Source organism: Octopus bimaculoides, chromosome 20 (assembly GCF_001194135.2).
Source record: "Octopus bimaculoides isolate UCB-OBI-ISO-001 chromosome 20, ASM119413v2, whole genome shotgun sequence".
NCBI lineage: Eukaryota > Metazoa > Mollusca > Cephalopoda > Octopoda > Octopodidae > Octopus > Octopus bimaculoides.
In genome coordinates, this window is record NC_069000.1 from 32,712,406 (window position 1) to 32,722,757 (window position 10,352).

The window sequence follows — 10,352 nt, forward strand, 5'->3', positions numbered from 1 at the left end:
GCAAATACAGGTCTTTGTAAGTATAGTGTTTTGGCTTTTGGCTGCTTTTTTTTTGGGGGGGGGGAACAGCATCTAAACCTCTGAAACAGAAAGTGGTTTTCAATGTAGGTGAGTTTATTTTTTAAATTATGAAAGGTTCATACTTTGACATACAAATAAATTACCAGAACCGTGAATGTAGAACAATGTACCAGTAATTTTATTTTAACTTACTGAGGTCAAGCGTCAAATGTAACTAACACATCATCCCCATGCAAGCAGTTTTTTGGAACGACAGATCTAAACAATTAATAGCAAGTTACTAAAAATATCTGAAATAACACTAAAGGCGTTTTCTCTTTTCATAGCTATATTTGCTCACAGAATTAAGTCAGATTAAATGTGGGGGCATGCGCCGTTGCAGTACGTTGTTGCCTTCACCATTTTTCGGTGTCACAACACAGAAGCGTGCTACATGAATTCACTGCTTTATTTTCGTTTCGAAACCGTGAAAATATATCTCAAAGTCTCAAGTATATTATATAGAATCGAAGAGAGATATGTAAATTAGAGATTATGTAGTCATAACGACACAGATCCTCGTCAGCGTTGTATAGCAAATTCAAACCAAATTATTTAGAAACCGAAAGCTCAACGGGCAACTGAATTACAGCAAATATAAAGAAAGAAAGACACAAGCTAACAAACAAAAAACAAGAAGAAACACACATTGAAAGAAGGAAAGAAGGAAACAAACAAGCAAAGAGATATACAAACATGAGTACAATCCTGATGGCTTTGTTTTTTTTTTCCTGAATCCGTAAAGTGTGATCAGGCAGCGGAAAAAGCATTTAGTTTCTTGTAAAAGTCACCTCAAAATTGAATGCTTATTGGATAACAATGCTTGCGTACTTTTATCATCAAATGTAGAGCTCAAAAATATATGTAGCCTAAATTCACTTATTGAGAATGATTGTGACTAACTCAATGTAGCCTTGTACAAAGACGAAAACATCGATCGAGATGCCGGTAAAATCTAGTAGAGTCAATGAAAATGACAAAAACGTTCGTTTATATAATAACAGCTTGAATGATAAGAATATGCATGCTGCACAAATTCTTCTGCCAAAGTTCTGAGGTAGGATTGGACCAAACATGCTTCGAACAAAGGCCAACTGGGTTTCATTCAGTTGGATTGTATCACATGCAGAATCACAATGGCGAATTTCGCAAGCATTGCTTCATCTTGTCAATAGTTTGATTGAAGATAGATAAAGCAATTAGCTGGAAACTAACAACATAGGCTGAATCTGCACAAAAATAGCGAAATAAAAGCACACTACGCCGTTTGCTGAAGATATTTAATACACCCCAGTTTATCTTTAACGCTCTGATCAGCAACAAAATAATGATTATTTCGGTCTATATATAATTACAAGTGCTCAGTTGGTGAGCTGGCAAAACCGTTAGCACACAGAGCAAAATGCTTAGTGGCATTTCCCCCTTTCTTTATGTTCTGAGTTCAAATTCCACTAAGGTCGACTTTGCCTTTCAACTTTCCGGAGAGGATTAAATATGTGCCAGCTGTGCCCAAATTTAAAAGCTATATATAAGTACAAGTGCTATCAAATTTCTGGCAAACATAGTAATTTATAAGGCACGATATGAAAATGGTCTCATAGGCCATTTTGATTTTGATTTGCCAAGACTTGTTGCCCTTCCCTAGCTAACTAAAGCATAGTCGAGGTAAGCCGATCTGCACAAAACAGTTAGCAGGTATTATAATAAGTATTTTCATGTTTAATGGTTGAATAAAATTCGGATGTTGAATATTGTCTATTTTCAGTGCACTTTTAGGATGAAATATTCTCCAAGTATAAATTTACATGGCACATCTCTCAGTTAATCAACAAGCGAAATGTATATTGTTTTATCCTTACGCCTCCAATCTTGTAGTACGGTTGATATTGTCGATGATATATAAAGAATATACGGTAACACTGTTATAACAATACAGTGTTATAACAGCGGCAGTGACAAACACGCAACGAACCGACAATCAATATTTCCAACACACCAACTCGAACTATACTTGGGCTTCGAAGAACAGACAGAGAAATTGTTCCATCAATTAATTTTGTGAAACTGTCCTCTGGAGTCGGGAGTGGATGGTGGCATGCCTTTAAGCAGTGGTTCAATCGTGTAGTGAAACCGGCACACAGTCTAATCGTATTATTTTTCTTTTCAATGCACACCGTGGCCACCGCCCACTTAGAGTGATCCACCTTTTTGATGACTCCGCTCTTTTTCAGTCTGTCCAACTCTTCATTTACGATTTTAATTTCCACGAACTGTTCTTTTCTGTTAGATTTAAATACAGGCACAGCGTTTTCACTAACTTAAAAGCAAGCTTCAGTCTTTTTACATAGACCTAAATTCTCCAATAGTACTTGGGAAAGCTTCTTTTTCACATTTCTCTTCAATTCCTCAGACAAGTTATCTTTAATGAGACAACAATTTATGTTTTGAAGCAGAGACTTATGAGGAGGTTCCATAAGTCAAATAACCCAACCAATCTGTAGCAAAGGGAGTGATTTTATTCTTCACAATGAATATATTTGCTTTGTGTGTTTCTCCTCGAAATGTGACGTCTGTAACATTTCGCCCATGAAATGTAATTTACCGCCTGTTACGTCACGCGCAATTTTCGCTGATTTACGAAACCTCGGTTTCCCGATTGTTCGTCATGTATCCACATTTATGATCGAAATATCCCGGTTTTTAAACAGACAGACATTCTTTTCTGAAGTTTAGGCCTCGACATCCGTAACATGGATTGGGGCTTGGCACTCATATTTCGTTTTACTTTCCGGGTCGACACATTTGTATTTTTGTGGAATCTTTCTCTTGAATCTTTTTCACGTCGTGCTTCAGCTTTACTATTGCTTGACATTCTTCTGCAATGGCCTGTAGAGTTAGGTCTTCGTTCGCTTGCTCCATTTTTGAGAAAGTCGTTGCCCGAATTTCTCTATCTTCGGTTGCCGTAAAACCTTATACGAAGGTAAGAGATTTAAACAGATCCTGAGTGAGTTCCTGAGGTTTAAAGTTTTCACATACTCCGGCGTATGTAATAAAGTCATCATAGTCATCTTTTGTTAAGTTCCAACATTCCATTCGAGTGATAGATAACGAACTTTTGTCACAAAAGATCTTTGAAAGTAATTCAATAGATTCTTGGAAACAAATCTCTCTCGATTTTGGGGACAATATAAAGTTACAGTAACGTTCATGCTCCGCCGGAGCTACCTTACGTAGTAAATGCCCCACTTTCTCCTCATCCGATCTTGACTTGCAATTTTTGTTAACAATTTCCTCGTACCTTCTATGGTACACAGGAAATATAATACCCTCCTCCGGATTATAAGTGAATTCAGAAATCGAGTTCGCCACGCAGTCTGGCGTAAACGAACTCACTGAATTTTCGAATTTCCTCGACAATAACTCATTTAACTGTTATTGTTGCTATAATGCTTGCTTCTGCAACTTCTGTAGATGTTTCTGTTGCTTCTCTTGAAGCTGTATTACTGCAACTAATAGGTTCTCCATAATTTAACAATTTGTATGACGCATAAATTGTCAAATAACCTACGTGAGCTTCGAAAAATCCTCGTCTCCAGTTGTTATATCCTTACGCCTCCAGTATCGTAGTAAGGTTGATATTGTCGACGATAAATAAAGAATACTCTGTAACAGTGTTATAACAATACAAAATAGAAACAGCGCCAGTAACAAATACGCAATGAACCAACAATCTTTTACGAACTAACAATCAATATTTCCAACACACTAACTCAAACTGTACCTGGACTTAGAAGACCAAACTACGAACCGCCGACTACGTCAGACCGCTACTATTTATATGCAGTGGTCCCGTCTATTCTCGTCAGAGGGTGTCGTACTCTCGCCACATCACATATCATATGGAAATTAGTAATTAGAAGATTACTCTGAGCGTAACTACAATTTTCAGACTATGTGCATAATAACTATTGACGAGTAGAATAACTGGGTGAGGCACAATTTAATTGGTACACCTGAACAAATATTACATGTCAATTTTGTCTAACAATCCGCCAGTTTGTCGGCTTGATATTCTGTTATCATAGGCGCAGAAGAATGAACGACGATCGATGAGATTTAAAATAAGATCATAATTAGCTTCAAAATATAATATATGCATTTTTTCTAACTCGCTCATAGTTCTGCAACACACATAGAAGCATACATACATACAAACACTCACAAAGACATAAATATATATGTGTGTACGTGTGTGCGTGTGCGTTTGCGTGCGTGTGTGTGTATGCGTGTGTGCGTATGCACATGCATGTATGTAGGTGTGGATGTACAGCGTGATAAAGCTGGTCGCCTCACTGTCGCGCGAGTTTTTCTCTCTCTGACTTGATGTCATTCTTTTCTTTCATCTCGGGGGTAGGGGTGACAGTCATTAAAATGAAGTCATTAAAATAAAAGTATCTCTCAAACCCTTGCACAAAATGCTTTGCTTTGTGCTTATGTTAGAGCGAGGCGCAATGGCCCAGTGGTTAGGGCGGCGGACTCACGGTCATAGAATCGCGGTTTCGATTCCCAGACCGGGCGTTGTGAGTGTTTATTGAGCGAAAACACCTAAAGCTCCACGAGGCTCCGGCAGGGGGTGGTGGCGAACCCTGCTGTACTCTTCCACCACAACTTTCTCTCACTCTTACTTCCTGTTTCTGTTGTGCCTGTAATTCAAAGGGTCAGCCTTGTCACACTGTGTCACGCAGAATATCCCCGAGAACTACGTTAAGGGTACACGTGTCTGTGGAGTGCTCAGCCACTTGCACGTTAATTTCACGAGCAGGCTGTTCCGTTGATCGGATCGACTGGAACCCTCGACGTCGTAAGCGACGGAGTGCCAACAACAACAACAACAACAACAATGTTAGAGCCTAAGTAGACTCTTTCGCAGCACATCCAAAGGGATTCTGGGGTTGACCCTTGCATGTCTTTGTTATTTGCCGTGTTAATCCTCATCACATATACACTTAGAAAATTCAAAGTAAAAATGCAGTTTCTGCCGAGAAACCAATCCCTTAACATTACTGATTCAGAGACATATGGGAGTTTCTTTGTAAATAATTCGGGATATGTTTTGCAACCAGCTATTTAATGTTTTGTCGAATTATTTTATCTCTTGCTTTTTGAAAAGTAATTAATACATATATCAGAAAATCCGATAAATATGTCTTCGATAACGATATATTTGCTAGATTTGTAATGATCAGGTCAAACTAATGATATCCTTTTTGGCACAGGATGTACTGTGAAGGATTTTGAGTTGACAGATTTCAACAAAGAATCAACTTCAAACTTTTATATTGGTTGTAAAGACTTATGAATGAAATTTATTCTAACTTAGAATAGTCTCCGAATGAATTAGCAATGTCACCTGCTGGTTGATTTATTGAATTCCGTTTATGTTGAATAATAGAATTCTATGTTGAGGAATACGGCATCGATTTAATACATATATTTAGTTCTAAAGACGACTACCACCGCCATATTTTCTTTTCCCCGAGCTTCATTCGTTCAGCTTCTGTAATTTTATGGTTTCGCTGGGTGGCAACGGATTCAAGTTCAATGGACATATAATCTCAGAGTTGGGTGTTGGTTACGTTATATAGTGTAGTACATAAGTATGCCAATAATCACTGATTAAAAACTTGCTTTTGTATAACCATGATTTTTTCACCGAAGTGAAAAATTAGGTATCGTTTGATAACTTCCACAGCAGGAAAGTAATTATTTTATGTTAGCAATATTGGAAAATTAAGCTAAGTTTCTTAAATGCTGATCACTGATAGTAAAATCATTAACCAAAGTACCAGAAATAATATTGTCTGTTGCTCAAATAATAATAAAATCAAGTATATAACTTGAAACATGTGTATATATGTTAATGTATTGGTATTAAGATTATTTCTATAAGAACGAATAGTTGAAAGCTAATGGGTACTGACGTCCCCCATTATTACATGGGTTTCTACGTCGGCATATTTTCCCAAGAAATTGTTGACTTCATTCGTAAATAACGTAATACTAATTGAAGGTGGGAGCCATATAACATGCAGCGCCTTGGATAAAAGCGGCAAATGAGCTGAATGGGATAAAGTAACTGTAGTGTAGTTAGCAGTGATTTTCAAAGAATATAACCACTTCAACTGCCATAAAGTTCGACGATCCTTGTTTTTAACCATTCACTTGTAATGTAATACATTGTTAATTCTGGCCCAAGTTTTAGTGTGAACGAAAACTCTAGTTTATGAAACAATAACGCAGCTCTGAGCCTCTATTGCTATATACCGACCAAGGGCGTCAGATTGTCCGAATCATTAGAGAATCTGTAAAACTGCCTTGCGGCAGGCATCTATTTCTGCTTGGAACCTGCCAAAGTCAATATTTTGTTTCATCCTTTTGGGATGGTTAAAGAATTTGAAGTTGTGGGATTGATTTAATCAACTAACACATCTCACTAAAATAACTGACCTTGTTTATACGTTAGGACCAATTACAAGGGTTGTACAAAATAATAGAAACACCACTTCGTATTTAATTATTTTTTTCTGTTGGCAAGATGACAAATTAAGAAATGTACGATTTCATATATATGTGTTCAGATGTATCATACATGTATTATATATGGTTTACACTATTGCTTTCCGTGTTTCACACAGAAACGCGCACACAAACACAGACACACACGTATGTATATGTATTTGTTAAAATTCGTAACCTCTAAATTGTTAGAGCATGGCTGACAGACTGGCTGGCTGGCTGGATGGATGCATGGATGGATGCTTGGATGGATGGATGCATGGATGCATGGATGCATGGATGCATGGATGCATGGATGAATGGAGCTTCAGTCATTAAAACTGCTAATTTGGTTAATATTATTCAACGTTCAGTCTCTAATTTGGTGCCGTGCAGTCTCTAAAATCATGCTGTCATTCGAAAGACAAGGTTTTGGCAAGTAAAATTGTTAACAGTTGACAAAATACTCAGAATTGTGGAACATATTGTCTAAAAGCCATAAAACGACGGCACAAAAGCGAAAGCAGAGCTCAATCACCAGCTTGCCAACCTCGTGTTGACCAAAACTATTCGTCGTGAGCTCCATAAAGATGAATACCACGAGAGAGCAGCAATTACTAAACCTCTTTAAACATTGATAAGCGGCAAATGGCTAAATGGGAAAACGTCATCTTCTCTGATGATTCTCCACTCATACTTTTCGACACGTCGGGGAGAGTTTAAGTCGGAAGACTTTAAACCGCATCCGGTAGTGGAGCCTTTGTACGGGAAATTCCAGGGTTTTGGGGAGTGCGAAACCACCCCTTATCCACTATTGTTCTCAGATCTAATCTGAACCTGAGTAGTACCACCTGTTAGGGTCCAAACTACTGTTTAACTAGCATGTGTATCATCCGGTTCAAACCCAGACTTTGCCAGCTCCGATAATTGGCGGTGATTTGGTTAGTGAATCCTCCGCGGAGGTCGACAAACGACGTCAAGATGAGCTGCTACGTATCACACTATCCCAAAGTGTGTATGAATGTCACCGGGAACCACATGTGAATTTGTATTCCCGTTGAAACTCCGAACAAGACAATCCCTTAACAACGAATGATAACTACGGTTACAGCGTCCACACTATCCGATGCGCTTGCTCTCCTAGTGGGGCATTTATCACACTTGCAAGTTGAATCTTTGAACACCAGTTACAAGCAGTTATGTGCTTGCTGGAACGACTGTCGGATGTGGTCAGCGTTTGTGAGGGACATGGTGAACTCATTGGTCGAAGCCGGCTCAACCCACCCCGGGTGAATGCCACTACAAGTACAAGTAAGTGGAGACAGCAGACCAATGACACTTTCGACCTTGTCAGTTTGGTTTCTACCGTGAAGTATGGAGGTTGCTCTATAATGATGTGACAGCTATATCACAGAATTCTCTTGGCTCTTTAATTATTCTACATGGTAGTGTTAACGCCAAGAATTTTCGGAGTATTTCGGTGGATACTCTCCATCTTGTGCTACAAACACTTTTTACTTGTGGCAGTACAAATTTCCGAGACAATAATGCACCGATTCATACGGCTAGTTATTCAAAATTGGTACGAAGTGTACAAAAGTGAAGAAGTGTACCATTCGAATAGGCTTCCACCGTCGCCAAATTTCAATATAATCGAACATTTATGGTGCATTTTGGAGCAGTAAGTGAGAATCCACCTCCATCCACTATCGTTACTGAAAGAGCGAAAGCAGGTTAGAATTGAAACATGGTTCAAAAACTCCCTTAACAACCATTTAAAACGTGTACGAATCAATTCTTCGGTATATTATAGCTGTGATTGATGACAAACGCCGTATTAAATAATATATCTACCATTTCATAAGCTGTTTCCATCATTTTGTCCACCTTCTGTATATAACGACCGAATATCTTGGAGACGAATGCAGATTTTGTTCTTATAGATGTTTTTTAGAATTGCCTTTTGACACAAAAGATTTTGTAATGATTTTTTGTATGTGGTGTTACATGCCAAACATTATATTATACAGTTAAACAAAGTTGAAGTATCTGCTTTTAGCACGCTCCGCTTATCAAGATTTTCAGCGCGCGTTACGTGTGCCGTTGGAGTTTCGAAAATTCCCTCCAGTCTATTCTTGAGTTTTCTTGATTTATTAATGCCTTTGTGCATTTAGCAAACCTAAGATTTACATTTTTCACCATTTCTGTTTTAGCTTTTTATTTCTCTTATATATCTTAAAACTAATCTGTCAAAATATTCCCTCGGCGTTCCTGCAAATGCCAATGCAACCTGACATATTTATAAGGTCCAACCTTACAATAATATCTAAGGGAAAAAAAAACAATCAAAGCCTTATTAACATTTCAGTCTTCCCCCTCTGTATCACATTCTGATATGCCACTTACAATAAAATTGTTGTCCACTTCTCCATTTCTCTCCAATTTAACTACACCATAGTATGTTGTTGTTCATTAATAACTGTTTTAAGTGAAATCAATATCAGCAGATTGACGATTGATAATAGACTTTGGTGTTAATATTTCCCGTTGTAAATTTTGTTAGAAGTCTGAAGGAAGGTCAATAGGTAATTTTTCAAGTTACTCTGCTAATATGTCGGCCGTAAGCAGTTCTGTGTTTCAGTTGCATCTCGGAGGCATATTTCCGTATCTAGTTACTGGATCTAGTTACTTTTGTGTCTAGATACTAAATGAGGAAATTATCAGCATATCTGATCGAGAAACAATCACTTACAAAAGCATTGATTCCTACGGCGATGGAGACATTCTGTTGAATTACGCAATGACGTTTCTAAGCAGCTGTAACTTTGGTGAATTGCCTTCCACACATACTTTGAACTTGAAAAGAAGTTATGATGTAATACTATTGTGAAATTTAAATAGAGCTAATGGACTCTATAATGGAACAAGAATTCAAAGAAACCATTTACATAAATGTATGATTGATGGTGACATTGTTACAGAAGGTGAACATTACGTTAAACATGTCATTATGCTAAACTATTAAACTAAGACTATGACATCAATATGCCATTCATATATGTGCGATTACAACTTCCACTTGGAATGGCTTCGTAATGTCAGCAAGTGAGTCAAATAGAGTTGTTCTTCTCAGTAGCGCATGGATGGTAGAAGAGGCCTGTCCAAAAACGAACCGGACTATTAAAACAGCGCGCCAACCAGATGGCGTACAGTGATACAGTCTCTTATCGAGATAGATATCAGTGGATATCAAACTTCACAAATCAAAATGAAGGTAGCTTATGTGCACTTAGTGTTTTGCCGCAAGTTCACCAATGATGGTTTTAGAAGTATAACACATTTTTATTTGAAATTTTGTTTCAAATTGAAAAAAAAAGGAGGTATCTCAATTTGTCTTCGTGGCTTTTGGAAGGAGGATGTTTTCGGAATGTTTATTTGAGATATCTTTACAATTTTGAATCTCTGTGTGTGTATATAATTGTATTTATGCATGTGTGTATGTACGTACGTACGCACGTATGTATCTATGTATGAATGTAAGTATGTAGGAATGTGTATGATCATGTGTGTATTTGTATGTATGAATGTGTGTAAGCATATGTGTGTGATTATTATTGTACCAAAGCACATGTGATACATAATAAATTTCCCTCTCTTTATAAATATGTATACATACACACACAAACACACACACATATGTATGTATATATATATATATATATATATATATATATATA